Source organism: Motacilla alba, chromosome 1A (assembly GCF_015832195.1).
Source record: "Motacilla alba alba isolate MOTALB_02 chromosome 1A, Motacilla_alba_V1.0_pri, whole genome shotgun sequence".
Taxonomy (NCBI): Eukaryota; Metazoa; Chordata; class Aves; order Passeriformes; family Motacillidae; genus Motacilla; species Motacilla alba.
This window is the reverse complement of record NC_052031.1, coordinates 47,497,147-47,509,616: the sequence shown is the minus strand read 5'-3', so window position 1 is coordinate 47,509,616 and position 12,470 is coordinate 47,497,147. Positions and strand designations below refer to the sequence as shown.

The 12,470-nt window shown below is 40.4% G+C and overlaps 1 protein-coding gene across 9 annotated transcripts in view; it reads right to left on the bottom strand.

The window, feature by feature from the left end:
• Positions 1 to 8,799, bottom strand: part of LOC119708588 (activating transcription factor 7 interacting protein) — a 79,550-nt gene extending 70,751 nt beyond the window's left edge. For 4 of the 9 annotated variants that reach the window (XM_038155150.1, XM_038155153.1, XM_038155147.1 and 1 more), the window contains exons 1-2: positions 8,544 to 8,799; positions 6,930 to 7,034 (exon numbers count right to left, since the gene is read on the bottom strand). The gene's annotated coding sequence lies outside the window, so the exon portion shown is untranslated. Of the gene's footprint in view, positions 1 to 6,929; positions 7,035 to 8,198; positions 8,423 to 8,543 lie in introns of those variants that run through there. The other 5 variants (XM_038155151.1, XM_038155158.1, XM_038155154.1 and 2 more) reach the window with 4 other exon arrangements.
• Between the last annotated feature and the right edge of the window lie 3,671 nt (positions 8,800 to 12,470).

Here is a 12,470-nt window from a genome sequence, read left to right as displayed (position 1 = left end):
ATTAATCATGCCAGTAGTAGTTGTCTGATGCACTAATCAGCACTACAGTCAGTATTTGTAACTTAAAAAATGGTGAAATACACCATCTGGCTTTTCCTTTTGTTCTTGTATTACCATGACCTGCAGTACAAGAAAGGGCACATGCTATATAGGAGATAGCTCCACTGATTTGTCTCTGATAGTATGGACAGATATAGAAAACTTAATAAAATATACTTTAAGTTCAGAAGATGTATTTGCCAAAAAACAAACTTGTGAACGTTGGAGAACAAATTCATTAGAGGTAATTTAAAACTATCCATTCCAATGAAGCTTTTCTTCACCAACACCTTGTACTAAAGTAAAAATCAAGTCTACAACCAATTCAAAAGAAAAATTTTCTATTATCTGATTATCTATCCTACATTGCTTACTCTGAACACCATACACACCACCCACATTAACTTGTGGAAATTTACAAAAACTTCTTAGATTCTGAAATTCAAACTTAAATATTCCATTTGTACAACAAATATACATGTACTTTGATTTCCTCAATAGAAATGTTTTAAATAGAAGTCTCTGTTTATTCTATCTACAAAATCTGTACATCAAAAGGTGAATTCTGACTTCAAGTCTTAAAATTTCAAGAGTATCACCAAAACCACAGGGACATTCTAACCCAGAATTCAAAAGTTGCACTTGTACAACACTGCGTTTTATGTAACGCTGAGTTTTGACGGAGCTTGACGTATGGATGACAATGACTTAAATAGGTTTGAACAGGCAAAAACAAGTTTGCAAAAACATTTCTAAAAACGCTTCCCCTGAGCCAGAGAAAACAGAATCCATGTCACAGTCCTGTTGCTACAAATGTCTTGCCTTGTCAGAAAGCTTCAGGAACATGCAGAGGCACTAATATATTAACACAGACAGATGAATGCAAAAATTATTACTGAATAGTAAGAAACTACATGCATTAACTTAAATGTGTGCTCAATATACCTCCGTAACACACAAAAGCAGGTTAAAAAGTATGTTAAAAGTTATTAATCAAACTAATTTTAAAATCTGATTTTTAAGTAAACACAGATTTATGAGTGGAATAAATCCTCTGATCCTGCTTTGGCCCAGGAAATGTTAGACTGAACCTACACTAATGTGTATTTCTATACTAGCATGGGTCTACAGTTCTTTCATTGCTACCTAGCATGGCATTTATACAGATCCTCTAGTCAAAATCCCAAGAAAATAAAGCATTTTTATAAGACTAGAGAGTGGAAGTTAAACGTAATATGTTATGATAAGAACACCAAACAACCTTTAATCCTGCTCTCTTTTGATAACATGCCAGAACACTCCAATATCATTTCAGTAAGTTCAATTACTGTAGCCATAAATTAAAACAGGGCTTCCATTTTCCCAATTTCTCATGAACATCAAACAAGAACCGCAAGAGAATGGCATCCTGTTGTTTCACTAGGTATTGCCCAGTGTAAGTAACAAAACCTTCGCACACACCTCTTAAATACCATTACACAGAGCCACAGTTCATACCAGGGCTCCTTCCCTGAAGAATCAAGGGCAGGCAGAAATTTCTGCCCATTCAGACAAGATTTTATGCATTTTAACATAACAAGGGCAGGAGAGAACAACCAAAGCATGAATGCTTTTCTTTTGCTTAAATTTGATGCTTAGAAACCAGTTAGCTATGTATCGTCCACAAATCCTTGTGTCCAAACCACATCCTATCCACTTTTCTCAATTACCCTCTTCCTTTATTGATCTTTTTTGCTTTGTTGAGTGTGGTTTTATATGTTCATTAACATTAAATAGACAGAACAGCTCTTACATTGACAAAATTCAGGAGAAGCTTCTATTTGTATGCATTCCAGGTGAAGTCTCTAAACACTATCCACTGAAACCCTTTTTTTATTCCTATTTTCACACAGGCCAGTAGACTGACTTCAAGAAACATCTGGGCTCTCATTAGAACTTCACAACTAAACACTACCTAAACTGCTGGGGGAAAGAAAAGAGCTCATAATCATGAGACAAGGAGTACTGAAGTTAAGAAAAACAAAAGTCTGCACAACTTTTAAGGACACTTCATTATTCCAAGCCACTTGATGTTAGGACCAAAAAGGGATTTTTTTAGTGCATTGACTGAAGTCGGCAAGCATTTATATTGATGTGCTTAAACACATTTCTGAAAGAAACAAAAAATTAGAATGCAACTTCTTTTAAAAATGACCTCATGGAAATGGCAACATGTGGGAGGCAAAGCTAGAAGTAACATGGCAACTTTTGGATTGTTTGGCTGGGGTTTTTTCTTTTGTTGGGGGGGGGGGGGTGACAAAAGTGATGTGGTTTTGTTTGGGAATGTGTTTGGGTTTTTTTTTTTTAACCATAACGTTTCTTTACACTACCATGAAATTAAAATGCTTGAAACAGCACAAAACAGCAATTGTTAAAATAACCTGTGTATTTACTCTGTCTCCCATATCCACAGCCATATAATTAATGGTATCTGTGCACTGACTATGAGAGTTTACTTGAAAGCATTTTCAGAAATCCCATCTAGAAGAGGAAAACATTTTTCCTGTATTAGAAAAATTCATGATACCCATAGCCAAGTACCTTTATTAGTTGAGCTAAATATTTTTAAAATACATTCTTAAAAAAGTACTTTGCACCCAGCCATCTAATTCCCTAAGTTCTCAAATGATGTTTGTTCATGAAAGAAATAAGTGCTACTAATTCCTATGTACAGTTTTTAATAATCTGTAACAAGCACAGCTCAAAATACAACAAAAGGCATCGTTTACTTTTGTTTCCCAAACAAAAACTTTCCCAGAGAAAAAAAAAAGGTATTTATAAAACATACACAAATTTACACAATGTTGTGAATTCTTCCACTATGATAGCACGGAAACTGGCATACAACTCAAAATCAGGCAGTTATTTAATACCTTATAGTTAGTACCAGGCTCCCAGCTACACCTACAAGGGAGTCTTTAGTTTCAAAAAAAACCCTGAAAGATGGGGGGAGGAATGGAAAGGGGAGGGCAGATTTGCTGTTAAATATACAGGCATTTTTAAAAAATATACATCAGCAGTACTAAGCAAGATAAGGAGTGAGCAATGGACCTAGGGAATCCACATTTCCTACAGATTATAAACATTGCCTTGCTACTTTTTACTCAGGTTATCACTGGCGCCTTACTGCACCAAGCAAGTGAACACTGGACACTGGCCTATGTACTCACTGATAGCAAGTTACCCCCTACAACAACACGTAATTTCAAAGCTCCCTCGCTGCCAACACCCACACTGGTAGCCTCTCCTCATGCCAGCTGTTTGTTTTCACAAACTTTGCAAGTATTAATTATTAATGATTATTAATTATATTTGACACTTACTGTACTTTATGTTTACTGAAAACCAACAAGTCTTCCAAGAACTACTAAGAACAACTGGCAATCAGTGTTCACATAAAACTGGATTACTGTGCTAGAAATGAGTAGATTTCTTTTAAAATTTTAAGGGCTGTTGCACAATTTGAAATTTTTGCCATGTATCTGCATCGCAGTTTTTCCGCTTAACCAGAAAAATAAACTTGTTAGACTCATCTGTCCTCCTAGCAGAATTTGTAAGCGTCACTTTAATAACCTTATCCATGCATATTTTTAAGTTTTATGCAAGCCTGAAACTTACGCCTGCATGCAATGCTAAAGTTGCACGTAAGCACAACCCCTGGCATTGGTACAGGCTGAGGGATAAACAGATGGTTAACAGTCCTGTTCAGAAGGTCTTGGGGGTGCCAGTGGATTGGAGCTGGACATGACCCAGCAATGTGCACTTGCAGCCCAGAAAACCAATTGTATCCTGGGCTGCATCCAAAGTAGCGTGGGCAGCAGAATGAGGAGAAGGATTCAGCCCCTCTGCTCTGCTGAGGCCCCACCTGCACTGCTCTGGAGTCGTTAGCACAAAAAGGACACGGACCAAGTGAGTCCAAAGGTGGGCAACCAAGATGATTAGAGAGACGGATCACCTCTCCCAAGAAGAAATGCTGAGAGAACTGGGGTTGTTCAGTTTGGAAAAAAAAAAGGCTCTATAGATATCTTAAAAGGTGTTCCAGTGCTTACAAAAGGAATATACAAAAAAAAACTGGAAAGAAACTTTTTACATGGTTGTGTAGTTCTAGAACAGAAAGTAATGGTTTCAAGCTGAAAAACAGTAGGTTTATATTAGATATTAGGAAAAAAATCTTCGCGTGTGAGACTGGTGAGGCACTGAGTGGTTAAATTGGGAATGCTTCACCCATGTTAAGTTTTCGAGGTCAGGTTGGATGGGGCTCTGAGCAGCCAGGTCAAGTGGACAGTCTCTGTGCACATTGCAGGGCAGCTGGGAGTAGATGATTTTTCAAGTCCCTTCCAACCCAAACCGCTCTATGATTATGATGTATTTTTCACTCGAAGCAGTCCCAGCTGTTTTAACACTATCTAATACAACACCAGGTGAAAGCGTGAAATACAAAGCTACATACAAGTCACATGGAACTCAAAAATCTACTTTCAGCTTTGGAATGCTTTTTGGCCTATGTATCTCCAGACAAACAGTTAAGGAAGAGCAGCGCTAAGAAGTAGAACATTCATTAAAACCAGAATGTGCAATTTAAGATAAAGAAACCACCTCCAAATAAGGAAAACAGACTCCCTTTTCTGAATCACGTCTATTGTTCACCACAGTAAAAAAATATGAACGCATTCTGAAGATCCAGTTTTTAGGTAACAAATATCAGTACATTGTATATACAAGTGATGAGACTCACGTTTATAGTCTAATCTGTAGACTGATACTGTACTTCAGTTAGGTGTTTTCAAAGATTTAAACATTGTACATGCAAAATCAAAACTTTCACTGCAATTACTATAAAAATATGAAATGGAAAGAAAAAATTAGAAAAACTTGAACATGAACAAAAAATGGAAAACATCTAAAAAATGCTACCAACAATACACAAAATCTTTCCAGGCAAATAAAAAGTGAGATTCCCACAACACCACATGAAATTATACTCTCAAGATAGGATAACCGGAACTCAAAAGTTGACACAATCTATGTTCCAGATCCTCCTAACTAAGTATTAAACATATTTTAAGTACTTTCTTTGGCATCATCCAGTAGGCTTTAGTATCTAAACCAAGGCCTAAGTAGAGAAATAACTTGCCACACACAACAGCCCTATCTTACTCCCCATCCTGTATTTGGGTAAGTCACTGCTGCTTGATAAACAGCTTCTTACAGTACAATGGAACTAGGAGAATTTCTTCATGCAGTACACACAGCGTAGTAAGTAGAACTGAAACACCACAACTACAAATACACATCACGAAACCAGCATTTATGCTGACCAGTTTACAAACTCCCACTTATTTGCTGCGAATAGGTCAATCTCTCAGAATAATGTCACATGCTAGAGAAAACCAAGGAGTTCAGTGAGATATCAGTTTCTCAAAAATAAAATTAGATTTCATTGGGTTTAAGAGCAGTATTAAATAAAAATACATCAACGAGGGGAAAAAATTCCAACTCCCTATATTCATGGAAGTTTTGTAACTTGCAACTTATTTTCTTCATTTCTTACCTCTTATGAAAATCGTGATGAACATATGTCATTGTCGTAACTCCCAAAATAAAACCCATAATGTAAAGATGGAACTAACCCACAATACAGAAAAAAATAATGAAAAATAGGACATATTAAAAAAACGCCAGCACTAACATGGAAACTAATAAGTAAGAGCAACATACTGGTTTAAAGGATCTTTCAGCCTTATTGCTTACATTCCATGAATAAACTTGACATTTTTGTCGTATGTATAGTTTCTGACAATGAAGTCGAGATAAACCTAATAAGCAGTTACATCACTATAACATCTATGTAATGAGAAACCAAATTTTTTCCCCTTATTTTGAAAACGAAATACAGTATTTGGCTTAGTCAGCTCTTTTCCATGGTGAAAATATTTCTAGTTTGTAACAGGAAACACAAACACAAGGAAAATGAAAATCAAGTAACTAATGACAAATCATTATTTTAGAGGTCATTGAACATGTAAAACATTTCTGTTTGCACTGAATTCTGTAAAATCAGTATTTAAAATTTAATTATTAACTAATAACTTTTATTAAGCTGTTCAGGCTCTTTCTTGGCTGGCAAAATCACCTTCCATGATGGTAGGAAAGCATATGCTTGTGTATTTTATGTCCCCAAGGGAAGCATCACCAAAGGAAATTTTATAGAAAAATTCACACTCTAGATAATATTGATCGTGTAAGTTTGTGAAATGAGCACAATAATACAAGCTGCAGCTTATAAACGTACAAGAAATATGGCAAAAAAGATGCACGTATCTATTACAATCAGCATCTTCTTGAAGACAGACTTCAAATGGGGTAGAAGATAAATAGTCTCCCAAAAAAAGCGCATCAAAATGACAATTTAAATTGATGCATGTAACTATTGTATGATTTTTCAAATGAATGGTGCTATGATTAGTTTTAAGTCTACACAACATCCAAGGCACTTCTGCTAAATTACAGAAAGCATCAGCTCAGCACTGCTGCAGTTGGTAGAAAGGTTGCAGCTGATAAAAACGCTGTTTACTCTAAGCAACGTACTAAGTTCTCTAAACTCAAAACGTAACAAAAATCCAAAATTACTAATATAATTCTCCCTGGATTATATACACATAAAAATTTAACTTTGTATTTCTGAACATATGAAATAATAATCGCCATATGTCAAGAAAAAAAGAGTGGGTGCAGTTACAATTCATGATTTGCATAAATCCTCATGCGGCTATAAGCAAATTTGTTTTACATTTGGGCTGACAACAACCATTAGCCCCATTTCATAGATCTGAAACTGAGAAATTACCTACCCAAGATCACCTATCAAACAGCAGTGATTTTTGTGTTTGGTTTCTTCTCCTCCAAGAAATTCTTAGTATCTGCAGCAACACTCTCCTTCATACCTTCCTGTAAGACTGCAAAAACCAGCACCTAATTAGAAAGTCACTTATTTTTTACATTGACAGCTGATGGTTGTGTACAAATTTCATAATTAACTTACTAATTCTACATTTAGGTAGAGATTAAGAACATTCTTCATTCTTCTGTTTCTAAAATTATGAACATAAGTATTATGAACTCCAACAAGCGCAAGCATATATTTTAACTTGCAAAAAAGAGACAAATAGCATGATTATAAAATAGTCTGATCTTGTAGAATTAAGGTCTAATAAACCTGTTCATACTAATGCTACATTTCCTTGTATAGTTTGGGATATTAAACAAATACACCTATTAACATGCTTTTCCTTCCGCTGGTTAGCATGGCAAATGTCTAGATGCGTAACATTTTTCTGTGACTGAAGCCTGCATTTTTAAGTTCACTGTCTGCTTCCTAGAATAGCAAAGCTGTTAACCCCTTTATTTTAAGCAGGTGCTTTTCCATCAACATTTCCATCCAAGTCTTCTGGTAAGTCTTCGTATGGTAAGGATTGCAGTCATGTGACACTAGTTAGAATGATTTCAAGATTACTGTTAAACAACAAAATGCTCTACTATCAGAATTTCCACCGAATATCTGCCGACTGCGAAATCCAGAAAGATGGATTTGCTAGAAGAACAAACTACTCAAGGGCAGAGCTACACCAAGCCTCAGAATTGAAGAAAAAAGTGCTTAACTGTGAAAAGTTTTAATACTTAAAATGCTTAAGGAACAGGAGACATTCGAATGTACTTTCTTTAACCGAGCACATGGCTTTAACTCTTTTGTCATATTGCCAGATATGAGCAGCCATGACACCTCGAGGAGCCACTTGGGCCTTGTTTACTGGTGGCATCACACGAGTAAGCACAACTCGGCCTTCTCGGCTCCCACACAGAAACTGTTTCGTTTCTACTGAACAAGCATATTTATTAAGAAAAAATGGTGCCCTGGTGCCTGCCAGCGTGAGAACACCACCAACACTTCCCCCTCGTTGCTTCCACAGTCCATGCGCTACGACGTCCCTCGCCCGCCGTGCCGGTGCGGCCCTTCCCGGCGGCGCCCAGCACCACCCAGGCCACGCCACCCCATTTCCGGCAGAGAGCGACAAAACGCTCTCGAGGCGCCGGACGCGCCCCTGTCCCACCCAAACACGCACCGTCGCCTCGCCTCGCCTCGCCAAGGCCGCGTGAGGCGGGTCGCGCCCAGGCGGGTGCCCGCTGCTCCCGGTGCGCGCCCCCGTCAGACCCACCTGTGCCCGCGCCGCCGCCGCCGCCAATGCGCGAAAGCAACGCGGACGCGCACGCGCGCCACCGCCGCTGCACTGGAGCCGGGTCACGTGCTCCCATGCATGCGCGCGTACAGAGCTGCAGCTTCCCGGCGCATGCGCACTCTCGCTGCAGCCGCTGCAGCCGCCGCCGCCGCCGCCGCGCGGAGCAGCGAGCACAGCCGCCGCTGTGCCCTGCCCGCCCAGCTCCCGCGCCCCGAGCGCGCCCCGCGGTACCTGCGCCCTTAGATCCCGCGGCAGCTCCCGCCCGAGCAGCCGCAGCCGCCGCCGCAGCCGCCGCCGCTGTGGATTCAAACTCGCAACGCGCTCCGGGCGCCAACGCCGCCTCCCCCCGTCACACACGCCGGGCCGCTATGCAAATGAACCCCGTGTCTCCTCCCCTCCCGCAGTTGGCCCCGCCCCCTCCGTGGGCACAGGGGCCGGCAGTGGGGGGCTGCTCCGGAACTGGCCAATCGCAGGGCCGGCCATCTTGGTGGCATGCAAATAAGACTTCGTGATATTTAAATGAGCATTGGCCCCGCCCCTTGGCGCGCAGCCGTGCAAGGGTTGGCGCATTAAGCGGCGGGGCGCGCTGCCGCTAGGGGGCGCTGTGGCGTCCCGAAGGGCGGTGCCGGGAGCAGCCGGCCCAACCTCCCTTCCTTCCTCCCTCCTTTTCCTCTCGCAGCTTCCCGCCACAGGAGCTGCAGGCTACGTGGCCCTGCAGCCTCTCTGACACCTTTGAAAGCCCGCCTGCAATCCGCCAGGCTGCGTTATCAGTGACCTGCAATGCTCGGTGCTTGTCCCTTATCACGCCTCGTGTCCCGCTTCTGGGCTAGGGCTGTGCCTGACCAAAGCCCAGAGGTTTGGAGTTGTTTGATAACGCGCATTGAGGGTCACGAGTGCCGAGAAACCAAAGGGTGCCTGTTGGCTCTGCTTTTAGGTGAATATGAAACACATAGGTTAACCAGGGTAAGTTTCAGGTAAAAACCACAAGGGGCTGTTCCCCATCCACCCTCCATTTCTGCCTCAGGCACGGGGGAGAAAAACACACGGCCTGCTTTGACAAGAGGTAGAACTTGGTGCTCCTCATGCCACAGCCAAAGGCAGAACTGACCAGCAGGTGGTCTGTGCCATGAGGCATGGGTGACGTCTAGGAGAGAGACCCATGGCTGTGCCCATAGAAGGGCACGTGTAGACTTCTCAGCAGAAGTACTGATCACCTACTAAGCTGGTAGTGGAGAATCCTCTTCTCTCCCTGTTAAGGCAAAGAAAGGTCACACTCTTCCTGAATTGAAGGTGTCAAAAACCCAGCATTTTTATTTTTTTGAAAATGAAACTAAATATGGATAGAATTTCTGTCTGTCGTATGTGGACCAGGCTGACCAACAGGTTTCTCTGTGCGCGTATGTCGTGAAACAGTATCTATGACACAGCCGTTGTGAGAGTCCTGTCAGGTGTGCTTGGTGGATTGGCTAAGGAAACTTTCCTGTGTGTCAATCCAGGAACCACTCTGGCAGTTACACTTGCACCACCAAAGCTGGGACTGAAGCTGCTTTGCACTCGCGGCTCCAGCCACTGATGGGTGCCCCTGCCCTCATCACACTCTCACAGTCAGACCAGGTTTCCTTACTGGTTTGACCCCAAGTTTCCCATAGCAGAGTCTCCTGGCCTTTTATACCCTCCTATTCTATGAGCACTATAATCTGAGGTATTCCAGCTGAGTTCTTGGTTCCTGACATGTCTCTGAGTGTCCCGATCATGTGGCCAATACCACAGGCCCTTTGCTTCCATTGTTGTGCAAAGGGTTGCCACCTGTTCACAGCCTCTTGCCCCTCTGGGGCTCCTGCTCCCCAGAGCTCAATCTGCAGCTGCACTGCAGCTACACACTGAGCTACCTGCACTGAAGGTATTCCGCAACAGATTGAGCGGCAGTGGTTTGGGGTTCTGCCATTCCCAGTGATTTGCCTGATCCCTCTGCTATGTGTTTCCATTGCACAGCCAAGATGGAACAAGGAAATGTACACATGCCCATAAATTTGCAAACGCATCTGCAACAGGGCTTTAAGAAGGGGTACTAGCTTGGAACTTGAACTGCTCAAATGGGAACATGCGTCTTTCTCAGCTGTCTTTGCTACAGGCATGACAATTTCTAAGAGGAAGTGCAACAGAAACCTGTAACCATAATGTCTTAAAACTTTCATTGTTGAGCTACAGTGCCATGGTGAAATGTTTTGTCTTGAAAAAGGGATACATGAATTAGAAGTTGAGTCTTCTGAGCTTTTGTGTACAGTCAGACGACAAGGTTTTTCAGAAAGAAGAGACCAGAACTACCCAGAAGTGGGCAGTTCCTAGCCATGCCTATTGTTTAACTTGTAAATTCACTTCTGGTGAGCACTTTTGCAGGGTCCATGCATATAAATCCTTTGGGAGTCAATCAGGATTGAATGCTTTCTGGCTAAAAGGTGAGTTTCCAGAAGCCTGTGAATCTCTTCAATCTCTATAACCTCCTTGAATAATGACAGGCGTTATTCCAAACTTAATTTAGTATAGAAGCCATTAAAGCAATGTAGTTTTGTTCAATGCAGTACAATTCATGTAATAAAGAGAGAGTTAAGAACGAGAGCTGGCACCAATCTCTTCTCTCTGGCAACCAGTGACAGGACCTGAGGGAACGGCATGAAGAGTCAGGGGAGTTGTATTAATGTAGCTGTCATAGCAAGTTAGTGCCCTGCTATTGCATTTCAGATACCAGCAGCAGTAGTAGGACTGCATCCTTAAATTTGAAGAAAAGATAATATTTGAATTACAAGATCAGGAATTTGAGGAAATGAAAGTCCAGATTTTTATCAACCACTCCTTCTATGACTGGTCATAAATTTGAAAAAGCAATAGTATCAGTTTATATTGCTCAGCATCTTTGCAACAAGAAAGTTAAAATAAAAAAATTTCAGAAAACCAAAACTTCATCAACTTGTCTCTGTTTGCAAAATGTGAGGGTTTTGCTGTAAAAGGAATGTGCAAAGCAAACAGTACACTGGAATTAAATTAAGAAGATACAAAATTTTAGCACCACGAAAACATAGATATCCATCTAAGTTTCCTGTCTGATTACTCTGTTAATGTGTTCAAGCATTGTAATGATAAACACAGAAAAAAATATATTCCAATGTACTTTACAAAAATAATGTTAAAAATTAGGCATCTTATGTGCAACAGAGAATTTCTTCTTGATTTCCAATTTTCCAATGAACTTAAGGCTTAAAATCTTTTCTTATTTCTTATTTCCTGGTAGTGGGACAGCTGGTATAGGACAGCTTCCAGCCTATGAGTATCACTAGAAATCTGATTGCATGATGCTTCTCTCTGTATGTCAGGTTGTGATATAAGTGTGCTGGTATTAAGACGATGAATATTTCCAAAATATTAACTCTCCCCATATGATTTAGTAATTGCTAATGGAGACATGCAGGCTCACAGTGGGAATGCTAAAAGGAAGAAAGAAAACTGATGCATGAAAAAAGGTACAATTCACAATATGAAAATGTACTTTTTTATATAAAGACAACTGCTGACTTTTAATAAAAACAAAAGACATTTGAAAGAAATATTTAGCAAGAGGGGAAAAGTACTTTCTTTCTAGTAATTTTAAATAATTACTGGGGAACATGTATTTAAAGACCTTGCTTTGCTAAATGACACTTCTGACCCAGTAAGATTTACATTATTTGTTTTTTGGTAAACCACTAGATTTGTCAGTATTTCTTACATATTAATTGCCTAATAGGATGGAATGATTAAACTTATCTGATTACAAACAATTCTTACACAGGTCAAAAGAAACACCATAATACCAGAAAGTAATTTCACTAACAGAAATATTTTTGGTAAAAAAGAGAGAAATCCTTATCTGACGACCTGATCTGTGATTTGGCACTGTTGCGTTATTGGTTCAAGTTGCTGGTCATAGAGGTCTTTTCCAACATTAACATTTCTCTGATTTCAGTCTTCAAGAATTTCACTCTGAAGGCTTAAAATGTCACTGATAAAGGAACTGCATGTTCACTTTCTGGTGAAGAAAAACATAAAGCCTTTAAAATTCCTTTTTTGTACAAGGGTGCTTTTGTTTTAATATAAAACTTTTAGTATTTCTATGAATTTATGTTA